Below are 17,437 nucleotides of genomic sequence, written 5' to 3'. Positions count from 1 at the left end.
AAAACAGAATCTGTCAAAAACAGACCAGTCTGTAGCAATCTGTATACTTCGTATACTTCTGGTATCTCAAAATTTCTGAAAAATTACGACAGTTTAGACAATTGGCATATCAACCGGAAGCAGAAAGAATCAACTCAAAAGCTCTTTCTAGATAAATAGGAAAAATAATTTCGTGAGCGAAAAGTTTCTGTCTTTTTCCAGCATGATCAAACAAAATAGAAACACAAAAAACACAAAAATAAGAGGATTATGATGGTGTGTATGCAACAAAATAGAAAGAAAAAAAGCAAAGATAAATTCATTGGGTTGCCTCCCAAGAAGCATTATTGTTTAACGCCCTTAGCTAGGCATAAGGTGATAGAATCACGTATCGTCGTCTTTGGTACTCAAACCATAAGTAACCCTCATCATGGATTCATAAGGAAATCTTATTTTCTTTCTAGGAAAATTTTCCATGCCCTTGTTTAAAGGAAATTGAAATCTAATATTCCCTTCCTTCATATCGATGACAGCACCAATAGTCCTTAGGAAAGGTCTACCAAGAATGATAGGACATGTAGGATTGCAATCAATATCAAGCACAATGGAATACACGGGTACATAGTTCCTATTTGCAATAATAAGAACATCATTGATCCTTCCCATGGGTTTCTTAACACTAGAATCTGCAAGATGCAAATTAAGAGAGCACTCATCAATCTCATTAATGCCTAGAACATCACATAAAGACTTTGGAATTGCGGAAACACTAGCACCTAAATCACACAAAGCATTGCATTCATAGTTTTTGATCTTGATTTTGATAGTAGGTTCCCACTCATCAAGAAGTTTTCTAGGAATAGAAACTTCCAATTCAAGTTTCTCTTCAAGAGATTTCATCATAGCATCGACGATATGATCGGTAAAGGCCTTGTTTTGGCTATAAGCGTGTGGAGAGTTTAGCATCGATTGCATCAAGGAAATGCATTCAATCCAGGAGCAACTATCATCATTGAATTCCTTGAAATCCAAAGTAGTAGTTTCATTACTACTCAAAGTTTTGATATCTTCTACTCCACTTTCAATGCTTTTAGCATCAAGATAGATAGACTCCGAATCATTGGGGTGTTTTTCAACCAAGGTAGATTCATATCCAGCCCCATCATCTTTAGGTTTGACACTAGAAAACAAGGATTCAATGGGAGTCACACCATGCACTTTAAGATCTTCGTGATTCTCATCACGAGAACACACATTTTTAAGCCATTCATGTCTAGCACGAATTTGGGCGGTTCTTTCTTTACTCTCATTCATGGAAACACGCATAGCTTTCAAAGTTTCATCCATATTGATCTTGGGAGGAGCACATCTAACTTTCAAAGCATCAATATCAAGAGACATTCTATCAACGCTCCTAGCCAAATCATCAATTTTGAGTAGTTTTTCCTCTATGGACGCATTGAAAATCTTTTGCAAGTTGATAAACTCTTTAATATTAATCTCTAGATCAGAGGGTAATTTAATGTAATTTCCATGAGCATTGTTGTAGGAGTTGCCAAACTTATTAGAGGGATTACTAGGAAAAGGCCTAGGAATATAGTTTCCTCTAAAAGCATTGTTGTGGCCAAAATTATTCCTACCAACAAAATTAACGTCCAAGCTATCATTGCTACTCTCAATCAAGGAAGACAAGGGCATATCATTTGGATCTAAAGGAGCACCTTTACTAGCAAAAAATTTCATTAACTCATCCATCTGAGCACTCAACGAGTTAATTTCTTCTATAGCGTGTACCTTGTTACTAGTAGGTGACCTTTCAGTGTGCCACTAAGAATAGTTTGTCATGATATTTTCTAGGAGTTTTGTGGATTCTCCTAATGTGATTCCCATAAAGGTTCCACCGGAGGCGGAGTCCAAGATATTTCTAGAAGCAAAATTCAAACTAGCATAGAATATTTGTATAATCATCCAAAGACTCAACCATGGGCGGGACAATTTCTAATCATCAATTTCATTCTCTCCCAAGATTGTGCAACATGTTCATGATCAAGATGCTTAAAATTCATGATATCATTACAGAGAGAGATAATCTTAGCCGGCGGAAAATACTTGGATATATAAGCATCTTTGCACTTATTCCAGGAATCAATACTATTTTTGGGCAAATATGAAAACCAAGTTTTTGCTCGACCTCACAATGAGAACGGAAATAGCTTCAATTTAATCACATCATTATCCACATCTTTCTTCTTTTGCATATCGCAAAGCTCAATGAAGGTATTAAGATGGGATGCAGCATATTCACTAGGAAGGCCGGAAAATTGCTCTTTCATAACAAGATTCAGCAAACCAGCATTGATTTCATATGATTCCGCACTAGTGGCGGGAGCAATCGGAGTACTAATAAAATCATTATTATTAGTACTCGAGAAGCCACAAAGTTTGGTGTTTTCAGTCATGGTGACTTCAGCAAGCAGACAAGCACACAAGCGAACACGAAGCAAGCGAAAGAAAAGGGCGAACGAAAAAGGCAAATATTTTTGTAAATTTTTGTTTTTCGGAAGTGGGGGAGAGGAAAACGAGAGGCAAAAAAGTAAACGCAAGAGATGAGTTTGCGACACTTACTTGGATAAGCTTCACTTGATGCTCCCCGGCAACGGCGCCAGAAATTCTTCTTGCTACCTCTTGAGCTTGCATTGGTTTTTTCCCTTGAAGAGGAAAGGGTGATGCAGCACAGTAGGAGTAAGTATTTCCCTCAGTTTGAGAACCAAGGTATCAATCCAGTAGGAGTATCAAGACGGAGCACCGATGTACCTGCGCAAACACAAACGTGCTTGCACCCAACGCTATAAAGGGGTTGTCGATCCCTTCAAGATTGATTGCAAAGTCAGATCTGAAGGCGGAAAGTGCAACAATGTAAAAGTGTAGGGCTGAAAATATGATGCGAAATAGACCCGGGGGCCATAGTGTTCACTATGGGCTTATCTCAAAATAGCAAATATTATGGTGGGGGAACGAATTACTATCGACCAATTGATAGAACCGCGCAAAGTCATGACGATATCTAAGGCAATGATCATACATATAGGCATCGCGTCCGAGACAAGTAGACCGATACTTTCTGCATCTACTACTATTACTCCACACATCGACCGCTATAAAGCATGCATCTAGTGTATTGAGTTCATGACGAATAGATTAACGCCTTAAGCAAGATGACATGATGTAGAGGGATAAATTCATGCAATAGATATAAACCCCATCTTTTTACCCTTGATGGAAACAACACGATGCATGCCTCGCTACCCCTTCTATCACTGGGTGAGGTCACCGCATGGAATGAACCCAAAACCAAGCACTTCTCCCATTTCAAGAATCATAGATCAAGTTGGCCAAAGAAAACCCACAACTCAAAGAGACTTACAAGGATATGAAATCATGCATATAAGAGATCAGAAGAAACTCAAATAAGATTCTTAGATAATATGATCATAAATACACAATTCTTCGGATCTCGAAAAACACACCGCAAAAGAAGATTACATCGGATAGATCTCCATGAAGATCATGGAGAACTTTGTATTGAAGATCCGAGGGAGAGAAGAAGCCATCTAGCTACTAGCTATGGACCCGAAGGTCTATGGTGCACTACTCACGCATCATCGGAGAGGCAATGGTGTTGATGGAGAAGCCCTCCATATCCGAATCCCCCCTCTGGCAGGGCACCAGAACGTGCCACAGATGGGATCTTGCGGAGACAGAAGCTTGCGGCGGCGGAAAAGTATTTTCGTGGATCTCTCTCGTGGTTTTGGAATTTTCGGGGATTTATAGGCGAAAGAAGTAGGGCAGATGAGCAACACGGGTCCCACAAGCCTGCTAGGCGCCCCCCTTGTCGCGCCTAGGGGGCTTGTGGCCTCCCCTGGTGGCCTGTGCCTTGGTTCTCACGCTCCCTGCGTATCTTCTGTTCCGAAAAAAATCTTTTCGGTGGTTTTATTCCGTTTGGACTCCGTTTAATATTCTCCTCTGAAAAGGGTCGAAAACACGAAAAAAATAGGAACTGGCACTTGGCACTGAGTTAATAAGTTAGTCCCAAAAAAGATATAAAAGGCATACAAAACATCCAAAGTTTCACAAGATAATAGTTGGAGACGTATCGGTCGTCTTTTAAATATCATAGGAAACCAAATGAGGAGATCATACCATGTACAGAACGGACTCTTCCGAAGACTTGGTGCGCACTCCAAGGAAAGATGATAATCGACATGTTTTCTCCTCTATGTAACCAACATTGTGTAATCCGAGTACCCTGGTATCTATATAAACTAGAGGGTCTTACCTCATGGGACATGTTAAGATCATTACTCCTAGCTTTTTAGACCACCACATACGATCTCATGGTAAATCAACTTTGTACTCGATACTCCATCATCAATATCAACAAGAGCAGGACGTGGTGTTTTACCTCCATCGAGAAGGCATGAACCCGGGTAAATGTCATCTCTTGTTACCATCAATCCAAGAACTATAGCTTGGGACCCCCTACCCGAGATCTACCGGTTTTGACACCGACAATTGGGCCTAAGGGGAATCATTGGGGAGTAATGAGCAGATGATAGTTTGCAAGAGTGACACAAACTTAAACCCTTGTTTATGCGTTATTCTGTAAGGGGCTGATTTGGATCCATATGTTTCATGCTATGGTTAGATTTATCTTGACTCTTCTTTCGTAGCCGCGGATTCTTGTGAGAGGGGGTAATCATAGGTTGGTTGCTTATTAAAGTAAGAACATCACGCAAGCATCGATCGACCCACATATCAGCTTATCAAAGTAGCAAATGCAAATCAACTAAATATGATGAACGTGACTAGACGAGAATTCACATGTGTCCTTGAGAGCGCTTTACTTATATAAGAAAACTTTCAGGGTTTTCCTTTGCTACAAAAAGAATTATGACACCTTGTTGCACCTTAGTTACACATGTTACTTGTTACTTGTCACTTGTTATGAATTGCGTTACTACCAAACTACCTATTACCGCTACTCTTAGTGCTTGTAAAAATTACATTGCTAAAAACCAATTGTCATTTCCTTCTGATCCTCATTGGGTTTGACACTCTTACTTATGAAAAAGGAATACAATTGATTCCTACGATTATGGGTCATCAAGACACTCTTCACGCATCATTGCCGAGGAGTCAAGCGCCTTTGGTAAGTGGAATTTGGTAAGGAACTTTTTTTGCTACGTGCTGAAATTTAGTGTTGCTTGTTACTTTGGAGTATAACCCTTTGAGGGGCTTGTTTGGGGTATCTTAACCTCAACCATAAGTGGAAAAAGGCGCTCCTCAACCTATTGAACCTACTACAAAAGTTTATTAAGAAATTGAAAGCAAAATTTCTCCCTAAGGTGGTTTTGGTAATTAATCACAACATATGCATCATTGGACTAATGACTTTATTCAATTATATTTCTAAAAACTTCAAATATGTCTTGGCTATATGATCATGAGGAGATGCCCCTTGATGCAAGAAAGGAATAGGATTGGGTCAAGCTTCAAGCAAGGAGACTTCACATTTTACATTTGTGAGAAATCACTTTGGGTCCATAGGAAAGCCGATACTATTAAGAGGGGATGAGGTATTATGATGAATTGGTTGCTCTAGTGCTTAGAGGTAGCCACCAAAAATACCGAGCCATTCTCCCACAAAAATATCTTTGTGCAAAGCCAAACCAGCAAAATCGGTGCCACCAACAATATCCATTCGGCCCTATTGATTTTACACTTAACAGATCTTGAGCCAAGCCCCACCATCTAGGTACCACCAACTTTCACATTGGTGCCACAGAGATTCTGTGACCAACTTTCTGTTGAGAATATTTCAAGAATCGGAATTTCCAAGTTTGAAATCAGTCTCACCGAGATTTGGAAACTGGTCTAGGTTATCATATCGGTACCCCCAAGATTCATATATCGGTCTCACCGAGAATTAAAAAGTTGCCACATTTACTGCAACTTAGTACCACCGAGATTCTTTTCGGTGACATCGAGTTCGGCAATAATGTTGTAACGGTTGGATTTTGGGGGATGCCTATATATACCCCTCCTCCTACCTCTCATTCGAAAAGGAAGCACTCAAAACATACACACACTTGCCAGATCCATTTTTCTGAGAGAGGCCACCTACTGTTGAGATTAAGAGATTCCATTCCAACCATTTGAAAAATTGATTTCTAGCCTCCCCAAGTTGCTTTCCACGATATCAATCTCTCATACCCCTTCCAAGTCTGAGAGAGAGTGATTTAGTGTTGAGGAGACTATCTTTAGAAGCACAAGAGCAAGGAGTTCATTGTTCTACCACAGCTATTACCTTTTGGAGGGTGGTGCCTCCTATATTGGTTAGGTGTCGCTTGGGAGCCTCCTACTTCATGTTGTGGAGTTGAACCAAGATATTTGTAACGGCAAGGATATCCCTAATACGTCTCCAACGTATCTATAATTTTTGATGGTTCCACGCTATTATCTTGTCAAACTTTAGATGTTTTGTATGCCTTTTATATCTTTTCTAGGACTAACTTATTAACTCACTGCCAAGTGCCAGTTCCTGTTTTTCCGTGTTTTTGACCCTTTTCAGAGGAGGATTTCAAACGGTGTCCAAACGGAATAAAACTTCCGAAAAGAGTTTTTCCGGAACAGAATATACGCGCTAGACTTGAGAACCAAGGCAGGGGTCAGCAGGGAACCCCACACGCCCCCTAGGCGCGGCTAGGGGGGCTGCGCCTAGCAGGCTTGTGGGCCCCCTGTGGCACGTTTGCCCTACCTCTTCCGCCTATAAATTAAGAAAAATTCCAAAACTGCGGAAGAGATCCACGAAAATATTTTTCCGTCGCCGCAAGCTTCTGTCTCCGCAAGATCCCATCTAGGGAACGTTCTGGTGCCCTACCAGAGGTGGGATTTGGATACGGAGGGCTTCTTCATCAACACCAAGACCTCTCCGCTGATGCGTGAGTAGTTCACCATAGACCTTCGAGTCCATAGCTAGTTGCTAGATGGCGTCTTCTCTCTCTTAGATCTTCAATACAAAGTTCTCCATTATCTTCATGGAGATCTATCCGATGTAATCTTCTTTTGCGGTGTGTTTGTCGAGATTCGATGAATTGTGGATTTATGATCAGATTATCTATGAATCTTATTTGAGTTTCTTGTGATCTCTTATATGCATGATTTCATATATTTGTAGTTCTCTTCGAGTTGTGGGTTTTGTTTGGCCAACTTGATCTATGATTCTTGCAATGGGAGAAGTGCTTGGTTTTGGGTTCATACCGTGCGGTGACCTCACCCACTGACAGAAGGGGTAGCGAGGCACGCATCATGTTGTTGCCATCAAGGGTAAAAAGATGGGGTTTTCATCATTGGTTTGAGTTTATCCCTCTACATCATGTCATCTTGCTTAAGGTATTACTCTGTTTGTCATGAACTCAATACACTAGATGCATGATGGATAGCGGTCGATGTGTGGAGTAATAGTACTAGATGCAGAAGGTATCGGTCTACTTGTCTCGGACGTAATGCCTATATATATGATCATTGCCTTAGATATCGTCATGACTTTGTGTGGTTCTATCAATTGCTCGACAGTAATTTGATAACCCACCGTATTATTTGCTATTTTGAGAGAAGCCTTTAGTGAACACTATGGCCCCCGGGTCTACTTGAGACCATATTTTCAGCCTTACTCTTTTACTTTGTTGCACTTTCCGCCTTCAGATCTCACTTTGCCATCAATCTTGAAGGGATTGACAACCCCTTTATAGCGTTGGGTGCAAGCTCTTTGTGTTTGCGCAGGTACTCTGGACTTGACGCGATTCTCCTACTGGATTGATACCTTGGTTCTCAAACTGTGGGAAATACTTACTGCTCCTGTGCTGCATCACCCTTTCCTCTTCAAGGGAAAATCCAACGCAAGCTCAAGAGGCAGCAGAAGGATTTCTGGCGCCGTTGCCGGGGAGGATCAAGTCAAGAATAGTCTCCCGTCAACTTGCCGATTTCTGGCGCCGTTGCCGGGGAGGATCAAGTAAAGAAGCTCATCCAAGTAAGTGTCGCAAACTCATCTCTTGCATTCACTTTTTTGCCTCTCGTTTTCCTCTCCCCCACTGTTGAAAAACAAAAATTTACAATTTTTTTGCCTTTTTCGTTCACCCTTTCTTTCGAATGCTTTCTGTTTGCTTGTGTTGCCATGTGCCTTCAATATGCTTGCATCTTCGCTTGCTGAAATTCTATTGATATGGATCCTCATCCACTTGTTAATCTCTTTAAGAGATCCAATTATGTTGAACCATTTGCTAGTGACTTGAGTGCACTTGACTTTCTCTATGGATTTTTGCTTGAGATGCATGAATCGGAAAATCATGATGAAGAAATTTATGAAGTGATTCACGAGGGCTCCTTGAATGAAAAGCATGATTGCAATGATTTCATTATAAATTCTTAATGACAATCATGCTAAAAATATGCAAAACCCTAAGCTTGGGGATGCTAGTTTTGCTATGTCCACTACTTGTTGCAATGATCGTGATTGGGGTGATAATTTTTTATGATCTTGAAAATTTGTTTAAGCCTCATGATGAATTTGATATTTGAAATAATATTGAAAGTGGGTTTGGAGAAGTCATGACTTCAGTTGATGATAATCCCACTATTTTTGAAGAGCATAAACTTTGCATGCATGTGGATCATAAAAAGAATTTCCTTTGCGATAGCTATATTGTTGAATTTGATTATGATCCCCCGTGTAATTTCTATGAGAGAGGAAAATATTGTGGTAGAAACTTTCATGTTACCAAATTACCTCACGTTATGTTGAGATTGTTATTGTCTCTTTCTTCTTCCTTGCATCTGGTAACTATTGGTTGTCTTGCCAATTTGTTCTCCTACAAAATGTCTATGCATAGGAAGTATGTTAGACTTAGATGTGATTTTCACATGTTTCATGATGCTCTCTTCGTGTCCGATTGCTATCTTTTATGTGAGCATCACTTAATTATCAATGCCTAGCTAAGGGCGTTAAACAATAGCACTTGTTGGGAGTCAACCCAATGAATTTATCTTTGCGTTTTTCTTTATGTTTTTTTGCGTCCACACCATCATAATTCTGTTATGATTGTGTTTTTTGTGTTTATTTTTGTGTTGGTTGTTTGGTGTTGGTTGTTTGATCCTGTTGGAAAAACACAGAAACTTTTCGCTCACGAAATTATTTTTTGTGTTTATCCAGAAAGAGATTATGAGTTGATTCTTTTTGCTTCTGGTTGATATGCCTTTTGCCCAGGCAGTCATAATTTTTCAGAATTTTTGAGGTAACAGAAGTATACGAGGTATACAGATTACTACATACTGGTCTCTTTTTGACAGATTCTGTTTTTATTAAGTTGGTTGCTTGTTTTGATGAAACTATGGATAGTATCGGGCGTATACTAGCCATGGAAAAGTGAGAATACCGTAATCTAACACCAATATAAATAGAAATCAAGATTTCTATAGTTCCTAAAGAGGTGGTAGTTTGTTTTCTTGTGCTAATGATATCACGAGTTTCTGTTTAAGTTTTGTGTTGTGAAGTTTTCAAGTTTTGGGTGATGTTCTCATGGACAAAGGGATAAAGAGTGGAAAGAGCTCAAGATTAGGGATGCCCAAGGCATCCCAAGCCATATTCAGGGACACCAAAAAGCCTAAGCTTGGGGATGCCCCGGGAAGGCATCCCCTCTTTCGTCTTCAATCCATCGGTAACATTACTTGAAGCTATATTTTTATTCACCACATGATATGTGTTTTGCTTGGAGCGTCTTGTATTGTAGGAGTCTTTTCTTTTTTTTGTGTCACAATCATCCTTGCTGCACACCTTTTGAGAGAGAGATGCACTCATCGTGAATTTGCTAGAATGCTCATTGTGATTCACTTATATGTTTTGAGCTAGACCATTTTGCTCTATGTGCTTCACTTAGATCTTTTAAAGCATGGCGGTGCGTGACTTGGTAGTTGGTTTGTGCTATGAAAGTAATCCCAAAGGTGATAGGTACCCAAAGAGGATACAAAAACTTCCATCTTCATGTGCATTGAGTAGAAAGAAATGTTTGATTCCTCTCAATTAGTTTTGAGACGTGCATTTGGTAATATTAAGAGTTATGTTAGTAGGGTGTTGTGAATCTAGAAATACTTGTGTTGAAGTTAGTGATTCCCGTAACATGCACGTATGGTGAACCGCTATGTTAGGAAGTCGGAGCATAATTGATATATTGATTGTCATCCTTTGTGTTGCGGTCGGGATCGCGCGATGGTTAACACCTACCAACCCTTCCCCTAGGACTATGCGTTTAGCACTTTGTTTCGATTACTAATAAAAACTTTTGCAACAAGTATGTGAGTTCTTCATGACTAATGTGATTCCATGGTATAGATGCAATTTCACCTTCCACCATTGCTATCCTCTCTAGTATCGCGCAATTTTCGCCGGTGCACAAACCCACCATATGCCTTCCTCAAATAGCCACCATACCTACCTACTATGGCATTTTCATAGCCAGTCCAAGATATATTGCCATGCAACTCCCACCGTTCCGTCTCATGACTTGTATCGTCATTCTCATATTGCCATTGCATGATCGTAAGATAGCTAGCGAGATGTTTCAATGTCATACGCCAAGCTAGATCGTTGCACATCCGGGTACACTGCCGGAGGCATTTCCTATAAAGTCATCATCGTTCTAAGCTTTGAGCCTCCCCTATCCATTCCTCGCCTCGGTTCTTCCCCTCCGCCCGGATCTCCTCCCCCTCCCTGCTGCCGCCATTAGAGCCGAGCTCGAGCTCGAGCTGGCCGTGCCCCTGGCCATAGGATCTCCTCCGCGAGCATGCCATTAGCTCCGCCTCGTCGCCCTGGTCGTCTCTGCAGAAGCCGAAGTCCCCTCGAGCCCTGCAACGCCCGCAACGCCGTCGTCTTCTTCCTCCGGCCGCCGGACCTCTCCCGTCGATTCGTCACCCCCAGGCCTTCCCCGAGCCGTCTGAGCTCTTCTCTGCACTCCCTGTGAGCATGCGGTGGTTTTCCCTAAGCTTTCCCCGTCGATCCCCTCCTCTAGCCCTAGTTTCACCGGAGCCCGACGAGCACCGCCGCTGCCGCTCGTCACCGGTAGCCCTCCGATGTCCAGCTCGTCCTCCCGTGAGCACCAGAAGCTCCAGGACGACGCGTAGATGCCGTAGCAGCTAAGATCTAAGCGTGGATCCCTCTGATTCAAAGCCCCCGACGACGCCCGAGCTTCGGCCGCCGCTCCGGCTCGTCGCCGACGCCTCTTCCGGCGACCCTAGCCTCCCTAGTTGGTCCTGCCAGATCGGCCACTTCGCGAGCTTGATTTAGCTGCCAACCACGTGCGTTTTCGTGCGGTGCGGCGCCGCCTAGGTCGCCTCCGGCGAGCCCTCCGCCACGGGTTTGGTCGCCGGCGACCACCCTCCGGTGGCCGTCGACGTGGCCGGCCATTAGGGCCTAATCGCCCTCCTCTGAGTCGCTGACAGAGGGCCCCACGCCTGGTCAAACCCCAATTAGAGGCTGGTCAGCGCGGGATTAGTCCCAGAGAGGCTGACCAGTGGGGCCCCCCTGTCAGGTTTGACCTGCACAGGTCGGCTGACCTGCTGACGTCAGCCTGATGCAATAAATGGAACTTCCAATATAAAAATAATTCAGGAAATTGCTAAAAATTGCAAAAATCATAGAAATTAATCTGTAACTCCAATGAAAATAATTTATATTTGAAAAAGTATCAGAAAAATTCAAGGTTTCTGATTATGCTATTTTCAGCTATGTTTGAAAAAGTTACAGAACCCTAAATTGTGAAATAAGGACTAATTCAATTCTTTAATCACTTTATAAATGGAATTTGCAAAGATATCCAAATTTCATTATAAATGCAATGATCACACACTGCCCTAGATATAAACCAGTACCATAACATGACATTTGATGCATGTTAACATTAGGTTGATCTGAGCATCAGGTCGAATCAATTAAACCGGTATCCGAAAATACCCGTTTGAATTGCTATTCGAATGTGATTCAAATCAACTCTAAACCTAAAACATCTTGCTTATAATAACTTATCACTTTGCATTCTCATGCCATGCTCATGCATCATTTTGATTGCATATGATTGTTATTGAATGTTGCCGTTCATTTCGGTAGGCTCCGCACCCCCGGATTCCACCGAATATCCGTCCGACGGATATCGTTCCTCCTCTGAGCAACAAGGCAAGCACCCCTTTTGATCATCCCGATAACACCTATGTTCTTGCTCCTGCACCTATTTAATGCATTAGGGTCAAATGCTTCAACTGCTTTTGCCACGATAGTTGGACCCACTTCCTTTGCATGACTTAACCTTGTCACAGTAAATAGCCGAACCTTGCAACCTAGCATACCTGGTAGTTGCTTGAGCTATGATGTGCCTTATCCTGCTATGCATGCTATGCTTAGAGTTGTGTATGGTCTGTCATCTGGGAGATGAACAGAAATGTGGAATGTGTTCGGTAAGCAAAGGTCGTGTGTTGAACTTGATTTGGTAAAGGTACCGGTGAAAGGCTGTGTAGGAGTACATGGCGGGTTGTTTCATTGGAACCGTCCTTAGGAACTGAGTTTCGTGTATGTAATCCAAGACTAGATACTAACACATGCTGGGCCCTGAAATATGACCCCGCTCGGCCTATTAATCGCGTAGTACTCGGTCCAGGAGTTGCAAGTAGTTTCTGGTGTTTATAGTAATGCTGGAGGCCGTGCATGGTGCTGACCTGAGAGGTGGACCGTGATGCGGTAGGCAGTGGCAGGGTGTACCAAGTGGCACCCGGATGGTGGGCTTGGGAACCCTGCGCACATCGTTTGAGGCGATAAACCTGGAGTAGGTACTAATGTGGTTAACGGTCGTGGCTGACTCCCTCGCTGGGCTTCCGCTTGAAGGTTGCCGAGGTGCATGACGTGCACATGGCGATAAGTGATGGGAGCGTGTGTGACGAAGTACACCCCTGCAGGGTTATGATCTATTCGAATAGCCGCGTCCGCGGATATGGACTACATGGAGACATATGTTCTTCATAGATAACTTCAATGGCTACTCATAAAATTGTCAAGATAAGCGTGAGTGTCGTGGAAGGCATTTCTGTATGGAGACGGAATTATTCCACGATAGGGTATTGTTGTGGTGTTAGTGGACTCGTGTGCGAGAAATCGAATTGTCAAAACTAATTTCAAAAAGCAAGTTGTCTAGCCACGAGTCAAATGCTGGCTTTCTGCATGAAACCCCACAATACCTTCTTGATACCTTGCATGAGTAGTTAGCCATCCTAAAGTCTTGCTGAGTACCTTCGTACTCATGTTTGCTTAATAATGTTGCAGAGGTTGCTAATGACCCTAATGGTGGGTTCTTCGTAGACATCGACGATGACGAGTAGCTGGTGTCCCAGCTACAATCTGGCCCTACGTCGGCTCTGTAGTATAGTCAGGCCATGTGCCTTCTAGTTGCTCTGTCTGTACCCAGACAGTTTATAATTCTTCCGCTGGCTTGTATTGTATGACTGCTATTATGGGTCGCGAGACCCTTGATGTGTAATATTATATGTGTGGCTCTTCCGAGCCTCCTAAATAAAGTTTGTATGTTTATGGTTATGTTGTGATGCCATCGATGTATCTATACATATCGGTATGCCATGCGTACGTGTGTCTTACTTGATATGTATGGGGTTCGAATACCTAGTCGTGAACTTTAGTAGCACTCCCTACAAGGAAATGCCCCGTTGTGATCCAGCGAGCCTTGGTAGTTCGCTACTGCTCCGGACACATTGGTTGACCGGCATGTGTCCTTCTTAGCTGCTGTGTCTGTCCCCTTTGGGGAAATATCATGCAACGTAATGGAGTCCTTGTAGCTTGCTACGACTCGTCTACGTTCGTTGATGACCGACACCTGCTTTGTTGGGTCATGTATGCATGTCCTTGTGCGGTACTGCCACTTTGGTTGATGACTAGACATGTCGATCCGGGTTCTTTGACATTGGATTGCTAGCGATACTATCGCATACGTGAGTCAAAAGACGCAAACGGTCCTGGCTAAGGTAAGGCTGCAGCCGTGGGGTTAACCGTGCGTGAGACCACAAAGGGATGCGATGGGTTACAGGCTAGATTCCTATGGCTCAGGATCGGGGTCCCGACAGTGTTGGTATCAGAGCCTGACTGACTGTAGGATTACTAAGCCAAACTGGTCGAAGTTGAGTCTAGAATTGCTTTAGTTATATATAAGGGAATTGTTTGTGGAAGGGAACGTAACACTCTTGTTCTCTTCTCAAGGTATTCTATTCTGGTCATCCTCGTCTTTTCTGCGGGAATTAAGGACTAGGTTACTCATCTTCTCCTAGGCTCGGATTTTTGATCGGTAGATTATAGGACTACGGGTCGAGAGATATTGGGTTTCTTTTATTCCTAGGAAGCAGGAAGTAAGTTTGATGATCAAAGAGTTCAACTTGATAGTTGAGTGGTGACGCTATTTCATTTTTGGGTTGTCTCAAAATTTGTTTTTGAGCATTTACAGCCGTTATGCTGCCCAATTTTGCATTCAGAGCTCTAATGCTTTTTGCATTACTCTCTATTTACAGATGCCTGGCCGTCCTTCTCGTCAGGTGGTATGTCTGACCAGGTGCATTGATGTACCGGGTCATACGGCCATGCTGGTCAGGATGATGTCGGTGTGCGGTTACCGCTGGTACCCCGAGTACACAGTGGAGGAACAGTACCGAGACTTCAACCAGAGCCAGTACATCTGCACTGTTAGGGTATTTCCAGACTACCCTGGAGCGGAGAAGACAATCCATTGGTCCTATGGGTTGGGAGTCACTGTTGACATGGCAGTACAAGATGCTGCCTATTCAATGCTGACTATTATGAGAGCGAGACATGCACTGCTGCAGAATTCAGAGTTCTGCTATGTTCCGGCCTCTCAGTCTGGCGAAGAGGGATACCTCAGTGGAGTCTATTTTGATTAATCTATGGAGGATCCACTTCTACAGACCACTGTTGAGATGCTAGAGAACAGAGACAGGGATGCTCGTGCTCTCCGCATGGAGCTTTACGCTACCCGTGCCCGCCTGTGGACAGCTTTGACGCAGCTGGCACCGGTAGTCCAGACAGGGTATGGAGAGATGGAGATGCTGAACCCTGTTAGGACCCATCTTCCGGCCCACGTTGACTGGCCAGCTAAAGGAGGAGTCACACCTCTTCGGGGACCCCTCTTACCACCAGTCAGGGGACCAAGGCCACATCCGTGTCCTTATGGATCCCAGGGATCTCAGGCTAGAGTGTTTCCTGATCCGCAGGTTGAGCTTCCAGGTCATGGAGGTAATCTCTATGAGATGTTCTATGCGGATGCCTGAGCTGTGAGCGGAAGGATAGTATGGTAGTAGCCGTACGTTCACAGTCCTGTGTGACTTGTGGAGTATGGTAGTAATGTGAAACGAATTCCGGAGGCCTAGATAAATAATGTATAGGAAGCTTGTAAGCCTCTGATGAGTAGTTCCACCATTTCAGTAGTTTGCTCTTCGAGTAAGTTTGTACTGAACTATGTAAGGGTGTGTATGAACCATGGTGTATATATAGCAGTTGCTTGTTACCATGTTGTTCGGATATTCATTTCCGCATTCCGTGTGTTCAGCACATTCTTAATCCATAGCTAGTAATGATATGATTTTGGTCTAAGCTATGAGTTTGTTTGTCAGGATGGTGTTCACCAGGTTGAACCGTGCCCCAACTCATGAGCAAGGTGAGGGTAGTCAAGCGTCGCAGGAAGACCTGCCTCACCCACCTTCTCTGGTAGAAGTGATGGTTGAGGCAGAAAGAAACAAAAGGGAGACCAACCGACTGCTAGAGCGTATTGAGCAGAATACGGCTCGACAGCCTAGGAATGCTGCAGTATCCCTCAATGACTTTGTGAAGCTGCATCCTCCAAAGTTTCATCATTCCGTCGATCCCCTCGACGCTGATGACTGGCTATGCAACATCTCACGCAAGATTCACTCGGCAAATGTATCTGAAGCCGACAAGGTGACCTTCGCGACGTATTTCCTGGAGGGATCCGCCAATCTGTGGTGGGAGAATTTTGAAGCTATGCGTCCCGCTGAACCAGTGGCCACATGGGCAGACTTCAGTGCAGCTTTTCGTCTGCACCACATCCCAGAGGGTCTGATGGACAGAAAGAGAGAGGAGTTATGTGCCTTCACTCAGGGCAAGTTGTCTGTGGATGCCTATAGCCGCGAGTTCGGTAACCTCGCCCGCTATACAACAGAAGAGGTGTCTACTGACGCCAAGAAGCAAGCAAGATTCCGTAAGGGTCTGAGCCCTGAGCTCCGTCGAGATCTGCGCCTCCATGAGTGTGCAAGCTTTCAAGCCCTGGTCAACAAAGCGATCAGTGCGGAGACTGGTCATACTGACTTCGAAGCCACAAGGAAGCACTCCCGTGACTTTGGCTCGTCTTCTGGTTCCGCGTTTCCAAAACGCAGGCTGTGGGTTCCAAACAGTTCTCTGCCGCCAAGATACACTCTGAGGCCATCCTATGTGGCGCCTCAAACGAATCAGGCCAACCCTCCAGCAAAAGCTTATGGTGGTCCAGCTGGCAATGCTGCACCACGTGCCAACCAGGTGATATGCTACAAGTGTGGAGAACCAGGGCATTATTCCCGTGAGTGTCCTCAGAATGTGGGTGCCAAGCAACCCGGAAAGTCCGTCGGGCAGGCCAAGTCGGGCAAAGCGTTTTATGTGAAGCCAACTCCTGCACGTGGCCGTGTGAACTATGTGTCAGCAGAAGAAGCTGCAGAGGATCCCGACGTCATGCTGGGTACGCTTCTTGTTAATCATCACCCAGCGTCCGTTCTCTTTGACACTGGGTCTTCTCATTCCTTCATTTCAGAAAGGTATGCACAGTTGCATAACATGTCATTTTGTGATATGCCAATCCCATTGGTTGTCCAAACCCCTGGTAGTAAATGGCAAACCTCTAGGATAACCTATGACAATGAAATTCTAGTAGACAGGCTAGTTTTTCTAGCCTCATTGATAGCATTGAAATCTTCGGATATTAATATCATCTTGGGCATGGACTGGATGTCAGCTCACTATGCCAAGATTGATACTCACTCTAGAAATGTCCGGCTTACCCATCCCTCGGGTGAGATAGTAAATGTCTCTACTCGAGTTGCCAAATGCCAGCTCTATTCCCTAAATGCCAACCCTCTTCCGGAACTTGAAGACATTCCGGTAGTCCGTGACTTCCCGGATGTTTTTCCAGAGGAACTGCCAGGAATTCCACCTGACAGAGATGTAGAGTTTGTGATAGATCTTGTTCCGGGAACTGTCCCAATAGCCAGAAGACCTTATAAGATGGCACCCTTGGAGCTA

Source organism: Hordeum vulgare, chromosome 1H (assembly GCF_904849725.1).
Source record: "Hordeum vulgare subsp. vulgare chromosome 1H, MorexV3_pseudomolecules_assembly, whole genome shotgun sequence".
NCBI classification, from domain to species: Eukaryota; Viridiplantae; Streptophyta; class Magnoliopsida; order Poales; family Poaceae; genus Hordeum; species Hordeum vulgare.
The sequence above is the reverse complement of the archived record's forward strand: the minus strand, read 5'-3'. Positions refer to the sequence as shown.